We start from the raw sequence: 14,040 nt of genomic DNA, 5'->3' as shown, positions 1-14,040 counted from the left end.
CATTTGTAATTTGAATTACATTGGATATTAAGAACAAACGTATATTCAAGAAATTATCGAACAAATAGAATATCATGTTAATACCAGTGTGTACTTACATTTATCCGACACGTCTCGGAAAGCCTCGCCGTGTAAACCTTTATTCAACTCGTCGCACACAATAACACATAGACTTATGTCATGTATATCTAAACAACCACACTCGATCTGCACAAAAGACATGCATGTGTACTTCGTATTGATATTCAAACACAATTATTACGTCGTTGTTTATCGAGTTAACGCCTAACTGTATATTGAATTAATAACGCGTAACTTAGTTTCTTTGTTTATTAACAAGATGGAAGCTAGCCTAAGCGCTTTTCATTACGTAACGTCACAATGTTTATCTGCGCGCGTGCCCTTTCCCATAAAAAATATTTAAACACAAAATACTTGAAAACTTGATTTTTCCCACGTATAACGCCTACGCCAACAGGTAGATCGCATTCTGGCCCATATACATGTCAAATTTCAGCAAACGTGTTGGGCCAGTTTTCAAGGCGCTAAAATCGCAGTGATTTGCCCCAGCTTAACGAAACTTAGCCCCCATTATCATTCGTTCAATTGAACGTCATCAATGATGACGTCCAAAACATCACTCATTCCATACTAGAGTTGCGACACCTTAAGTGTTTCGCGGGATGGAATGAGTGAGGACTAAAAAATGTGGGTACGAAAATTTTGGGTAAGAAACATGTGGGTACGGAAATTTTGGTTACGAAAAAAATGTAGGTACGAACATTTTGGGTACGAAAAAATTATTCCAAAAATAATTTGGGTACGAAAAAAATAATACAACTCGTTGGGCAAATTCAAGAACACAATTGACACCTACCTAGTTTTCTGTCACGCCTATTTGAACAACCGTACACTGCACAAAGCGCGGGCCTCTGTATTGATGATATTTAAACACAATAATTGCGTCGTTGATTATTTAAATAGTATATACCCTCGAACGAAGTTTGTAGTATTACTAGTTATCTATGACTGAAACATAAAATAATAATAGTCTGGCAAACGCCGCGTGCAAACCATAAAATTGTAACGTCACCCAGATGTGTTCACGTCACGAAAAGCGCTACTTCCGACCAAGCGCGTTTTTTTAGCGATTGCGCAATAAAAAACACCACTTTTTCGGGATTTAATCAAAAACTGGATTGTTCACAGATATGACGAATACGCCAACAAGTAGATCGCGTTCTGGTCCATATACATGTCAAATTTCAGCACAAGTGTTGGGCCAGTTTTCAACACCCTTAAATCGCGGCTATAACCAGGAGCTTAACTAAACGTAGCCCCCATTATCATTCGTTCAATTGAACGTCATCAAACGGTGACGTCAATATAGCGCTCATTCCATATAGACGTATGTTAAGTGTACGTAAGTCAAACTACCCCTTGCTCGTAATCACAAATTTTTAGACGCACCATGCTATTAATTACTAGAGTTGCGACACCTTAAGGGTTTCGCGGGATGGAATGAGTGGGGACTAAAAATGTGGGTACGAACATTGTGGGTAAGAAAAATGTGGGTGCGAACATTTTGGGTACGAAAAAATAATGTGGGTACAAAAATGTTGGGTACGAAAAATAATTTTATTACGAAAAAGTATTTGGGAACGAAAATTGTGGGTAATGAAATTTTGGTTGCAAACAAATTTGGGTACTATAACAATAGGGTACGGAAAAAAAATGGGTACACACAATTTTGGATACGAATTTGTTTTTAGGAAAGATGGGGTGCCTGTAAGTATACCGTGGTACCCAATAGTATCATTTTAAATTGATGTACGGTGAGGTATACTTCAAAGTACCCGGGGTACATGGAAGTAGTACCCGGGGGGACCTTGACCAATGCAGCGTCAGTATCCCAACAAGATGACCATGGGCCAAACGGCGCTCACCTGAGACCTTAAGGAACTTAACTTTAATCACAAAAAATGAAAGTACTTAATGAAACATAAACGCTTAATTTAAATGCTTAATGCTAGTTTTGAAGTTAAATATTCATACCGATGTTCATGAAGCTTAGACAAACAAAGTGACTTATGTGGTATAAACATGATTTTTGTATATTTAATATATACACCATTTTGTTTGCTCAGATAACCCAGTTTCAAACTTGGCTGAGATTTAATTGATACAAATATTCTAACCAAATTTTATGAAGATTTACGAATAAATGTGTTTAACAGTGGCTTAACAAGGTTTCACCACTATAGCTGTATAAGAAAACTGCCCCCCCCCCCCTGGCAGCCACGTATTTTTAAAGGAATCAACACAGTTTTTCAAATCAGCCAAGACATCATTAGAACAGATGACCTGACCAGGATGTACATGTAAATGTAAATATGATAGCTAGAGTGGTAACCAGATTTTACTATAGCCATATAAGGAAAACTGCCCTGCCCCCAACGGCCATGGTTTAAAACCGACGGAACCATTTTTGAACTTTACCCAGATTTAATAAAACGTTATCAAACATTAGTAATTTGAATGACTATGGATGTATTAAACACAAAAATATTATATGAGTGTAAAAACAAACCCCGTTGTTGTTTACTTTTCAAGCAAAGTTTGTGAGAAATAAATGGGTTTCACAAATTTCTCGCATGGAAATGGTATATACAATTAAATTTGTCAGACAAATTCCTGTACACAATTATACTTACAGGGTATTATATCATATCTATTTGAAAAACCAAACGCTGCACAAAATACAGGCGTTTGTATTGATGACATTTAACCAGAAAAAAATCTTCTTTGTATACTCAATTAATAAAAAAAACTAAAATTGATGTCTATTCTAAGTTTGCTGTCTTATTGTACCCTCAAATTATACATATTTCTTGCACAATGGAATTTTCAGAAACCTGAATCTATAATACATTTTCAGAGTTATTTGGTTAAGTAATGGACAAAGTTGAACAAATATAATCATTTTTCTAAACTTAAATCATCCTCTGAAGCCCCCACTTGGATTCAAACCAAATCCTCTTTCCTCTGGGAAGGAAAGTATTCTATCTTGAAATACAAGGGCATGTAAGAGGAAAATTAGCAATTTTAAACCTATCAACATATAGATTTAAACAATATTTTTATGGTATTATAATATGAAAACATCCCGTAAGTGAATTTTTCACATGACTTTTGAAACAAAACAGACATCTCTGAGTCTGCGATACATTACAGTTAAAGTTTAAGACCTGTAAAATACCAGTATTCAAATCTGTAAATATTCCATATTTTTGTTTTACTGTTAGTATCCCATTAAGTGGGCCATGGGCCCTAAGGCGCTTAAGTTCAATCCTATGGAACTACACTAGTATCACAAGGAAGAGACCAAAATAAGAAAAGTACTTTATGAAACATAAATATTCAATTTCTTGACACATTGTTATTTTTTAACTCGGCTGAAATATCATTATACCAAATGTTCTTACCGATGTTCATGAAGACTCGACAATAAAAGTAACTTCTATGGTATAAACATCCTTTTTTACTTTATCTAGTGACCTTTTTTAGTTCACATATCCCAGAGTTGATTGGGACAAATGTCCTGACCAAACTTAATGTAGATTGTCCAATTAATGTGGCAATTAGAATCTCCCCCCCCCCCCGATGGCTTTGTTTTCAATGAACCAGAACAGTTTTTGAAATTTAGCCGAGATATCATAAGAACAAATAACCTTTCCAAGTTTGGTGAAGAATGGAATGTAAATGTGACTTAAAGAGAGTTAACAAGGTTTTACCATAGCTATATAAGGAAAAATGCCCCGTCAAATGATGACGACGCACAACAGACGACGGATAAAAGACGATCACAAAATCCGGAGTTTAAATGAAATTACGTTATATGAGATACGTATTTCATACCATACGAGAGCGAAGGAGACGCAAAAGTCTTAATTTAGTATTAAAGACACGCTAACCTAAATTTGAACTTTAATCAAAGGCTTAAAACAATAAAGTTACAAGGATACGCACTTCCATTTTCTTTTTTTCCTTCCCTTTCTTTAAATTTATTTAAAACGACACTTTTTTTTAATAACATTTATATTGTACCATTGCTAACCATTCTGACCCAAAACACAATTAACGAAACTGTAATCCTGTCGCAGTGAGTTATTTTATTCCTGTGGAAGATTAAATTATGCAGGACAAACACACAATCCAAAATACTTTTGTATTCTTTAGATGCTTAAAAAAATATTTTACTATTAAATTAATAACACGTCCGACTTGTCGTCATTAAAATCCAAAGTTTAAATAATATTACCTTACACAAGATAAGTATGTTATACCATACAAGAGCGAAGGAGACATAACATTAAAAAAAAACTCTATTTAGTATTATCGACACGCTTACCTAAATTATAAGTTTAATCCTATGCTTAAAGCGGGTATATACGATTTTTTATTTGTGTTTAATTGTAATATATTGATAAAATATGTTACAGTAGCACAAAATAGGCAAGAAAAAGTATACATTTAAGCCGAATTTCATTAAATGCAGCAAAGACAAATTAGCGCCCCGAGCCGATAATGACGTACATATTTTCCTACAATAACCGAAGCATTCGTCTTTGTATTAGGATCGGAGATAGTGTTCGTGTGTCGTATGAATAGTTATCGTTGCAGGAATTCAAATAAACCGTTCAACTAAGTTTAGATGCACATCCTACATGTCTCGTATACATGCTGGCGAATTCGGCTGTACAGCCGTTTTCAATTTCAGAATTAAATATCTTGCTTATTTCGCATTTTTCGACACATGTTCTTCTTAACTTTTATTTTAATTTATATTGAAATATATATATAATAAGTTTTTTTACACAGTTTATATAAATTCATAAATATTTGACAAAATCGTATATACCCGCTTTAAAACAATAAAGTTACAACGATACACAAGTCCATTTTCAGTTTGTTCCTTCCATTCCTCAAACTTTATTTAAAACACACTATTGTTTAATAACATTTGTATCGAATGCTTACCATTCTGGTCCAAAACAAGATTTATGAAACCGTAATCCTGTCGCAGCGAGTTATTTTATTCCTATGGAAGTTTAAATAATGCAAGGCAAAAATTCAATCGGAAACACTTTTGGATTCTTGTGATGCTTTAAAAAATATTATATTGTTAAACAAGAGATTGCCAAGCAATATGATCCCCTACCGGTGAAACTCCACCATTGTCAGTAATTATTTTTTATTTGTTGCCATAGCAACCAGAATTCTTGACGTAGGAACAAAATTAATTGACGTGCATAATCTCCATATTGTAATCTGTCCACGATTCAAGTGTCATGAAAAAATATGAAGGACTTTTAAAGCTGTCGCAGGATCCAGAAAGTTTGACGGACTGACAGACAAGGCGTAAACCAAAGGTCCCCTCCTCTTTCACCGGTAGGTGACAATAAAATAACGCATCCAACTTGTCGTCATTAAAATCCAGAGTTTTAATGAAATTATGTTACACGAGATGCGTAGTTCATACTATACGAGAGCGCAAGGTGCCTGTACCATGTGACTGTTTCGGCTATGTGTGGGACAATCGGATGTCAACAAAACATCGCTTTAGGTAACGTTTTTGATAATTTCTTCATTAATTCAAAACCATTTACAAAAAAAGACGAGTGCCCGGTTATTGTCAAAATACACAACTTTGTTAAGTTTGCGCAAAATAAATTAAGTATTTTTTCCAAAAAGTGCAACCGCGTGTTTGAAAACACACGAAGTGAGATGCTATGTGTGGTATATTTTTTATTCAATCAACAAAAACGTTCATTATAATATTATCGACGGTTTGAAAAATAACGATTTAGGAAACCATTATCCTGTCACAGCGAGTTATTTTATTCCTATGGAAGTTTAAATTGTGCATGACAAACACAAAATCCGAAATACTTTTGGATTCTTTCAATGATTTAAACAATATTTTACTGTTAAATGAAGTAACATGGTCGACTAAATGTCCTCATTAATATCCAAAGTTAAAATAAAATTACGTTACACAAGATACGTATTTCATGCCATACTGGAGTTAAGGAGACAAAAAAACTAAATTGAGTATTAGCGACACACTTACGTAATTTTTAACTTAAATCCAATGCTAAAAACAATAAAGTTACAACTAATGTTATCACGTTTTAACGGCGGCGTTTCGTGTTTTTGTCAAAAAAGTGAGTAAAAACAGTGAACGTTTAAACGGCAGTCAATATCAACAGAATCTATTTCAGCTCATTACATTACAACGCTGCTAAGCTTATTAAAAGCTGCTGAAAAAGACTCGTATTTGTATCACGTGCGCCAGATGGCCCTTATTAGCGTCGCTCTATGAGCGGCGACTAGTATGTAATGCATTTGTTTTTTTCGCTTATGGAAGGAGTAGTTATTTTACGGATCAATGTATATATTTTTGTTTTAAGAATATCTTGCATAGTGGTGATTTTTTGTGTAAATTAGTGTAAATAAGTACTGCATTGGTGCCAATTACATTTATTACAACATCTACTGCCAATGATGCAAAGCTAATTGTTTTAATTAATAACTGATCCACAACTAATCACAGGGGAAAGATCACAGGGACTGGGCAAATACGAGAAACTATCTGGTTCTGAATAAAAACAAAACATAATCAAAATATTATGTTGTGGTTTTTCTAATTTGCTTATTTAGAGGAGATTAAATGTAGTACGATATTGACGACCTATCGCGCAAGCAAGCTTATTGGAAGGCGTAGTGGTACGAAAACGTTCAATGTATTAGTTTATTAATAGACATATAATAACGATCGCTATACAAAACTTCACCAAATAGCAGTACATAAATGATGTCAGCCGGAATAGCTCAGTTGGGAGAGCGTTAGACTGAAGTTGTTTACGCAACAATCATCTAAAGGCCCCCGGTTAAATCCCGGGTTCCGGCACGAACGGAACAGTTCTGCGGCCGACAATTTTTTTCAGTCAGGTTAATAAATATAACAAAGCTTTATTTAATGTAGACATTTTTAAATCCATTTTACTACAATTGGACATTTTTATTTAAATAAATGGATGTCGCGTGGTGACAACGCTAATTACAATTTCTTACATCACTTAAATATCTTATAAAAAAATACACGTGTTTTTATATTAACAAATAAATGCAAACAACACATCTATTATCCATTTATTTTGATGGTTGTCTATCATAGGCCCTAAGTACTATCCCTATCACATATAGAGCGCGAAGCGCGACACGTATTATTGATTGTAACAATGAGTTGCGATAAAGGATGCAGCCGCTTATCAAGCAGGAGCTGTGTCCCAGCAATCCGTTTCCCTAGAGTCAAGCACTCATTATCTGACCATTACGTCCATAGTTATCTTCCTTAGAAATTGAGAAATTTGGAAATCGTTGTTCGAAGTCTAAAATTTGTATCCGATTGTTCCCAAACTTGCACAGGTTTATTTTAATCAATGAGGACCCAACCCAAACTCTATATGAGCAATATCAGACCATAAGTCCAGAATAATGTCTCTTTGAATTTAAAAATAAAAGTAAAAAACTGCTTGGTTAGGTGATTATGTCAACATGTTTCATCAGATTTTTTCCAAACTTACAGTGTCTTCATATCAATGAGCATTTTTACCTCATTTAAAATGAGAAACATCGGGACAATAAGTCCTGATTTTTTTGCTATCAAATTTGACAAAATAAACAATTTTCACTTGTTTAAAAGATTTCACAACTTTCGTCTGATTCTTTCCAAACTTGTAAAGTGTTTTTATATCAGTATTACTTAAACCCTATTGAAACTGATGAATATCGGAGCAATAAATCTATTATGATCTTTTACTGAATTTCAAAGTATTGTGAAATGCAGTTTCTTTATGCAATTTACAGTGTTCATTCATTTTTTTTTTAATTTTTACAGTGTTTTCATATCAATGAGTACTCAACCCCTATCGTTAATGAGCAACGTAAGAATAATTTCAGAATCATCTCCCCTTGAAGTTGAGAAAAATATGAAATTACGCTTACAAGATGAAGCAGATTTATAAAATCTACACAGTTCTGTTCCATTATTGAAAACTGCACACGGATGCCAGTAAAAAAAGGAAACCAATTAAATAAAATGAACTATGATTAATTTGAAGGTTACAACACAGAACCATAGATAATGGTTTTTTGGGGGTTATAACACAACATCATAAGTAATGGTTATTTTGGGGTTATAACACAAAATTAAAGGTAATGGTCATACCAGTATCTTTTTCTATTTTGTTTAAAGTAATCGGACAATATATTAATATTTACAGTAGAAAAAAATCGTTCCATGTAACTTAATTGAGTGCCTTTTACACTGAAATTCCCGACGCCCTTTGATGCGTTGCATCAATACTTATTTTGTCCACAATGCAGTAAACATAACAATACACCATGGACCGACACGACTTCTTGAATATTTCACGCGTCGCACGAAGTGCTCGGGAAAATTTTCCCGCTATTTGTTGCATATTCATGCCCCGATTTGTCTTGATCATTCGATGCGCGTCGGCACGAAGTGCACAATGATATTTTCCCGCCTTTTCTTTATCATCATTCATTTTAAATTTAATGAAGATATACTCGTTTTAATATACATCTTGTTAAGTAAAACAATAAAAAATTTAAACCTATTTACTCTTATTGAAGAAATTTGGGTTCGATAATGATTTGTCTTACGGCATGTAAGTACAAAAAGTGTGACCCAATGGTTTGACAACGACGAGAACAGTTGGTTTTAATATGACATCATTGTGCGAATGGGATATACACTTAATATAACTTCTAGAAATAATTACTACTTTCAGTTTGGAAATGCGATGTCAACTGATGCTTTTTAAACGGTCATAGGTATACCGTTGAAACAGTAACGTTTGGTTTATTTCATTTTGTTTAAACGTTTAGAAAAATCTGTAACCGTGATACCCTTAGTTACAACAATACGCACTTCAATTTTCTGTTTTTTCTTCCCTTTCTCAAAATTTATTTTACGCACACTATTTTTAAATACTATTTGTATTAAATGGTAATCATTCTGACCCTAAACACAGTGTACGAAACCATAATTCTGTCGCAGCGAGTTATTTTATTTAAATGGAAGTTTAAATTATGGATGACAAACACACATTCCGAAATACTTTTGGATTTTTTTGATGCTTTCAAAAAATGTGAACTGCACTTCTCTCTTGTCTTCATTAAAATCATGAGTTTAAATAAAAATACGTAACACAAGACAAGATTTGTATTTCACACCATACGACAGCTTTCGTATGGTATGAAATTATTGAGGGTGTACAGCCCAGACACAATCAGCTCCTTACAGAGTAACTAAATAAATAACATAAACAATTAATCCTGATAAAAATTAAATTGTCTGGACAGTATCCGATCATAACGAGATAATGGTTTGTGCTGATCAATGGGACAATTAAACACTGGGCTTTAAATGCTCAAACAAAAAGGGTCAACATTGTTGTAAATAAAGAAAGTAAACGAATCACATAAATCAATTATAATTACAAGATATTTGTTTTTGTACTGACATATATATTCAATTGTGGTGTGGTCAACGGGGATCACCTGTGTGAAAATCAGGTTAACCAACCTCTGCGCTAATCAGAAATTATTCTGAGATTAATGTTGCTCAACTGTACATTTTTTGCAAATATTGACAGAACCTTGACAATTCACAGGTTTGAGAAGTTTATGATTTATAATCATCGAGGGGGGGGGGGGGGTAGATATTCCAGACGTAAAACAGTGCATCATAATATGGACAACAGCTGCACAACTGCATGCGAAAAAAGTACATCAGTATATTCTAACGAGAACTAACTTGCATTGCAACGTCCGAAATATGCAACGTCCGACTTCTATTTCGATTTTCAAGAATTCTTTATTCAAGATAACATGATAACTGAACTGTTCCACTTTAAGAAAAACTATAAAACGTTTGTTTTAATTGAAATGAAACAAATCAAACCAAATACTTATTATTTTAACGATTAATTAATCCAATATTAAACATTCACATTACCATCCAAACTATGCCCCTTAGAATTTAACGGTATCGGGTCGTGTATACTCATACCTGGTTGTTGTTTATTTTTCAAGCTAAGATTTGTTAGAAATAAATGGGTTTGCAAATTTCTCGCGTGTTAATGGTGTACAAATTTCAACTCGTCAGACAAAGTCAAGAACACAATGACGCTTACCTAGTTTTATGTCCCGCCTATTTGAACAACCGTACACTGCGCAAAATGCGGGCATCTGTAATGATGATATTTAAACACAATAATTTTGTCGTTGATTATTTAATTAGTATATACAATCAAACGAAGGTTGTAGTATTACTTGTTATCATTGAAATTATAAAAATAAAAAAATCTGGCAAACGCCGCGCGCTCGGCATAACATTGTAACGTCACCAGAAGATGTGTACACGTCAAGAACAGCGCTACTTCCGGCCAAGCCGCCATTTTATTTAGTATGTCATATTCATTTTACTGACAATATATTAAATACAGCCCATACCACTATATATCCCTGTTCCGCTCTATATAAACCGTGTAGATATTAATTAAATTAACGTTATTGTACTTTATCGAACGTTGTATGTACTTTTTTTAGCTTTTGCATTTTCAATTAATAACATTCACATTTCATCACGCTTTATATAAGGTTTGATGAGCTATGGATATTTATTTATTATTCAGGTCATCAGTACACATGCATATTATGAAATAAGTATGTTTGAGTAGTACTTTAAACTGAATTTTGCATTTCTAGACGCATTTCTAAACGCTCACTATTTTTTAAACTCATCATAAAGATGTCTGTCCACCTTCCAGCTCAAATGTGGTTAAAGCTACCAGCCCCCTACACATTTGAGCCGTCGCAGTGTTCGCACTTCTTAATACAGTGTGTTCATTGCCATCAACATTTCCTGTCATTTGTTTCAAAGAAAATAAGTTTATCACCAAGTTGGCTGACGTTGCACCCTAGTCTCCTGCATAGCGCAAAGCTTGATAGGGCTTTCTGTAGAGATGTTGTGTGCTTCTCAGACGAAAATCGAGGCGCTCTAACCAAAAGCCCTTTAAGAGACTGGAAATATACCAAATCTAAATTTAATAGACATGGTATAGCTTTACCACTTCAAACATTAAAATAAGGCGGCAAAGAACGTAATACACATTTGCAGTGCAAAAACTACGTAAGGAGTTTCTGAAAAAACAACAACTGAAAAGCCATCAAATGTTTACCTATAGATTAACCGTGAAAGAGCCGATCACGTATGCAATAATGCAAAAGTTATTGAATTCGTGATGATGGACAAGTGATAGCTACGAGACCAATTACCCACATACCGGAGAAATAGAATGGTAACCGGCTGTTTTTAAGGAAAATCCTACAGTTTTAAAGACGGGTAACATAACCAATAGATGATATGCATAGCCACAGTGCTACAATCTTTCCAAGAGTGGTACAAGTTAATATCTAGAAAGACCAGCAAAAATACCAATTCTTTTTTTGTAACGTACTTGCTTAACCAATCACACTTAGAACAAAGAAAAATTTATGTAAACTTGAATAAACTAGAGAAAATTACATAATCAGACACCCCAAATGTGTACATGGATTTTTAAAAAGGCATTAGCATTTTGCAAACTGTCGTCTTTAATATTGCGTTTTATTTTTTAGGATAAAGTGTAAAACTAAAGAATCTAAATTAAATCTCTATAGGTGATGTATTTTTAAAGTCATTTTTGTACTTATACTTTGTGCCTGTCTCACTGAACAAGTATTGTATAAGCAGCCCTCTTTGTACACATACTTTGTATTCTTCCTATTGAACAAGTATTGTATAAGCCATAAGCTAGCATTTTTGTACTTATACTTTGTGTCTTTCTCCCTGAACAAGTGTTGTATAAGGAACCCTCTTTGTACTATTACTTTGTGTCCTTCCTGATACTAAGCAACAGTTGTCCGCTTTTGAAATACACATTCCGTTATCCACAAATAACGCGTCCTAAAATCTTTATAAATTGTTTAACGGTAAATATGGATTTTTTCTCGCCAACTAATTTAAAATAAAATTTCAATGCCTAACATTAATAAATATGTTCGTTATGTACTCAATAACATCCTATACAATTACGTTTCCAAAACATGCCCTTATTAAAACAACATTACTTTGAAGCAACTCAAACAATTAACGACTGCATGCGCTTGTGTAAAATACATGTATATACATGTATTGTACACTCCTAATGTTTTTTCAAATATTATCAATCATCAATTACTTCATTTACTTCCTTTCTTTCTTCTCTCCTATGGCGGCTAACTATCTCTAGTCTCTTTTCGATAACATCATACTCATGCTGGCTCATCTTCTTCCCTTCATCATTCCCAGTGGAGTAACATGAAACTAAGAAAAGTCAAAGCCAGCTTGAGTATCCCGAAATTTAACTTCAGATTTTTAACACTTTTTATGATCGCCATTCACTGTCATCAAGATCACCGGTCTGCCTTCTCTATATATCTTGTTGCTACGCAACATGCCCATATCAAGTTTCAGACAAATTCCAGGCGATCCCGATTCCCACCAAGTGAAGCCCAGCTGCAAAACACTATGTTTACCAAGCGGTTGATTTGTACATGCTTGCTTACGAACTCACTGGTTGTTCTTTTTATCCTGATGCTATCAGGCGATGACCATCCAAATCCAGGCCCACTATAGACGTCTCGGACATCGTCGATCTCCTCCGTCACTTCCTCTGTCGATTCCGACATTGACCTAAAACACTATTTCTCCTTTGTCCATTACAATGTTCAGAGTCTACCTCCCAAGCTGGATATCCTTTATACTGAATTGAACGATTTCGACATTCTTGCCTTCACTGAAACGTGGGTTAATGATGATATTCCGAGTACAGAACTTCTGATGAACTTTTTCAAAGTTCCCGAACGCAAAGACCGTCAGGATAGACATGGGGGTGTAGCGGTTTATATCAAAGAAAACTTTTTTTATAGGCGGCGAGATGACTTAGAAATAATTGGTGTTGAATGTATTTGGATTGAAATTACTGTCTCGAACCGGCCTCTGCTGTTTGGAGCTTTTTACAGACCCCCAAATACCACACCCCAACAACATTTCGCTCTCACAGACTCAATACATCTAGCTTTCGATACTGTATCCAAGACATTATTATAACTGGCGATTTTAACCTGAATGCCAATGTCACGACATCAGCATCGAAGCTTATGTCCATATGTGATCAGTTCTCACTTACACAAGTAATTTCTGAAAACACGCACTTTACAGAATCTTCGGCAAGCTAAATAGATCTAATATTAATACCAAACCCAAACATCATTCTTTCTAGTGGCGTTGCTGACCCATTTCTAAGTCAAACAACAATATCATTGTCCTATTTATGCTCTATTAAAAATAAAAATCGACAACATACTTACTCAAAACACGTCTGGCTCTTTGACAAGGGCGATTTTTCTAAACTGCGTCATGATATTTCCAATTTTGATTGGGACTCATTACAAAACGAAAATATTGACATCTATGCAAAAAACATAAGTGACAACACAATTAAATTATCAAGTCAATGTATACCTAACAGAGATGTCCTCATTCGTAATAATGACCCACCTTGGCTAGACAATAATATACGGCGTTATATTCGGAAAAGAAAACGCGCTTATCGTAAAGCAAAAAATATAAATACACCATTTTTGTGGCAAAAATTGAGAACAATTAGAAACAAAACGACAGATTTTATAAAATGCTCGAAAAGAAATTATTTAACAAACTAACCGAAACATTAAAATCAAGCAGCAAAAGTTCCAAAAATTGGTGGGCCACATTGAAATTCTTTATTTAATCCTCGGGAAAATCCGAAATACCACCAATCCAATATGGCAACAAAATAATTGATTATGCATTCGACAAAG

This window comes from Dreissena polymorpha, chromosome 3 (genome assembly GCF_020536995.1).
Source record: "Dreissena polymorpha isolate Duluth1 chromosome 3, UMN_Dpol_1.0, whole genome shotgun sequence".
NCBI classification, from domain to species: domain Eukaryota; kingdom Metazoa; phylum Mollusca; class Bivalvia; order Myida; family Dreissenidae; genus Dreissena; species Dreissena polymorpha.
This window is presented reverse-complemented; position numbering follows the sequence as displayed.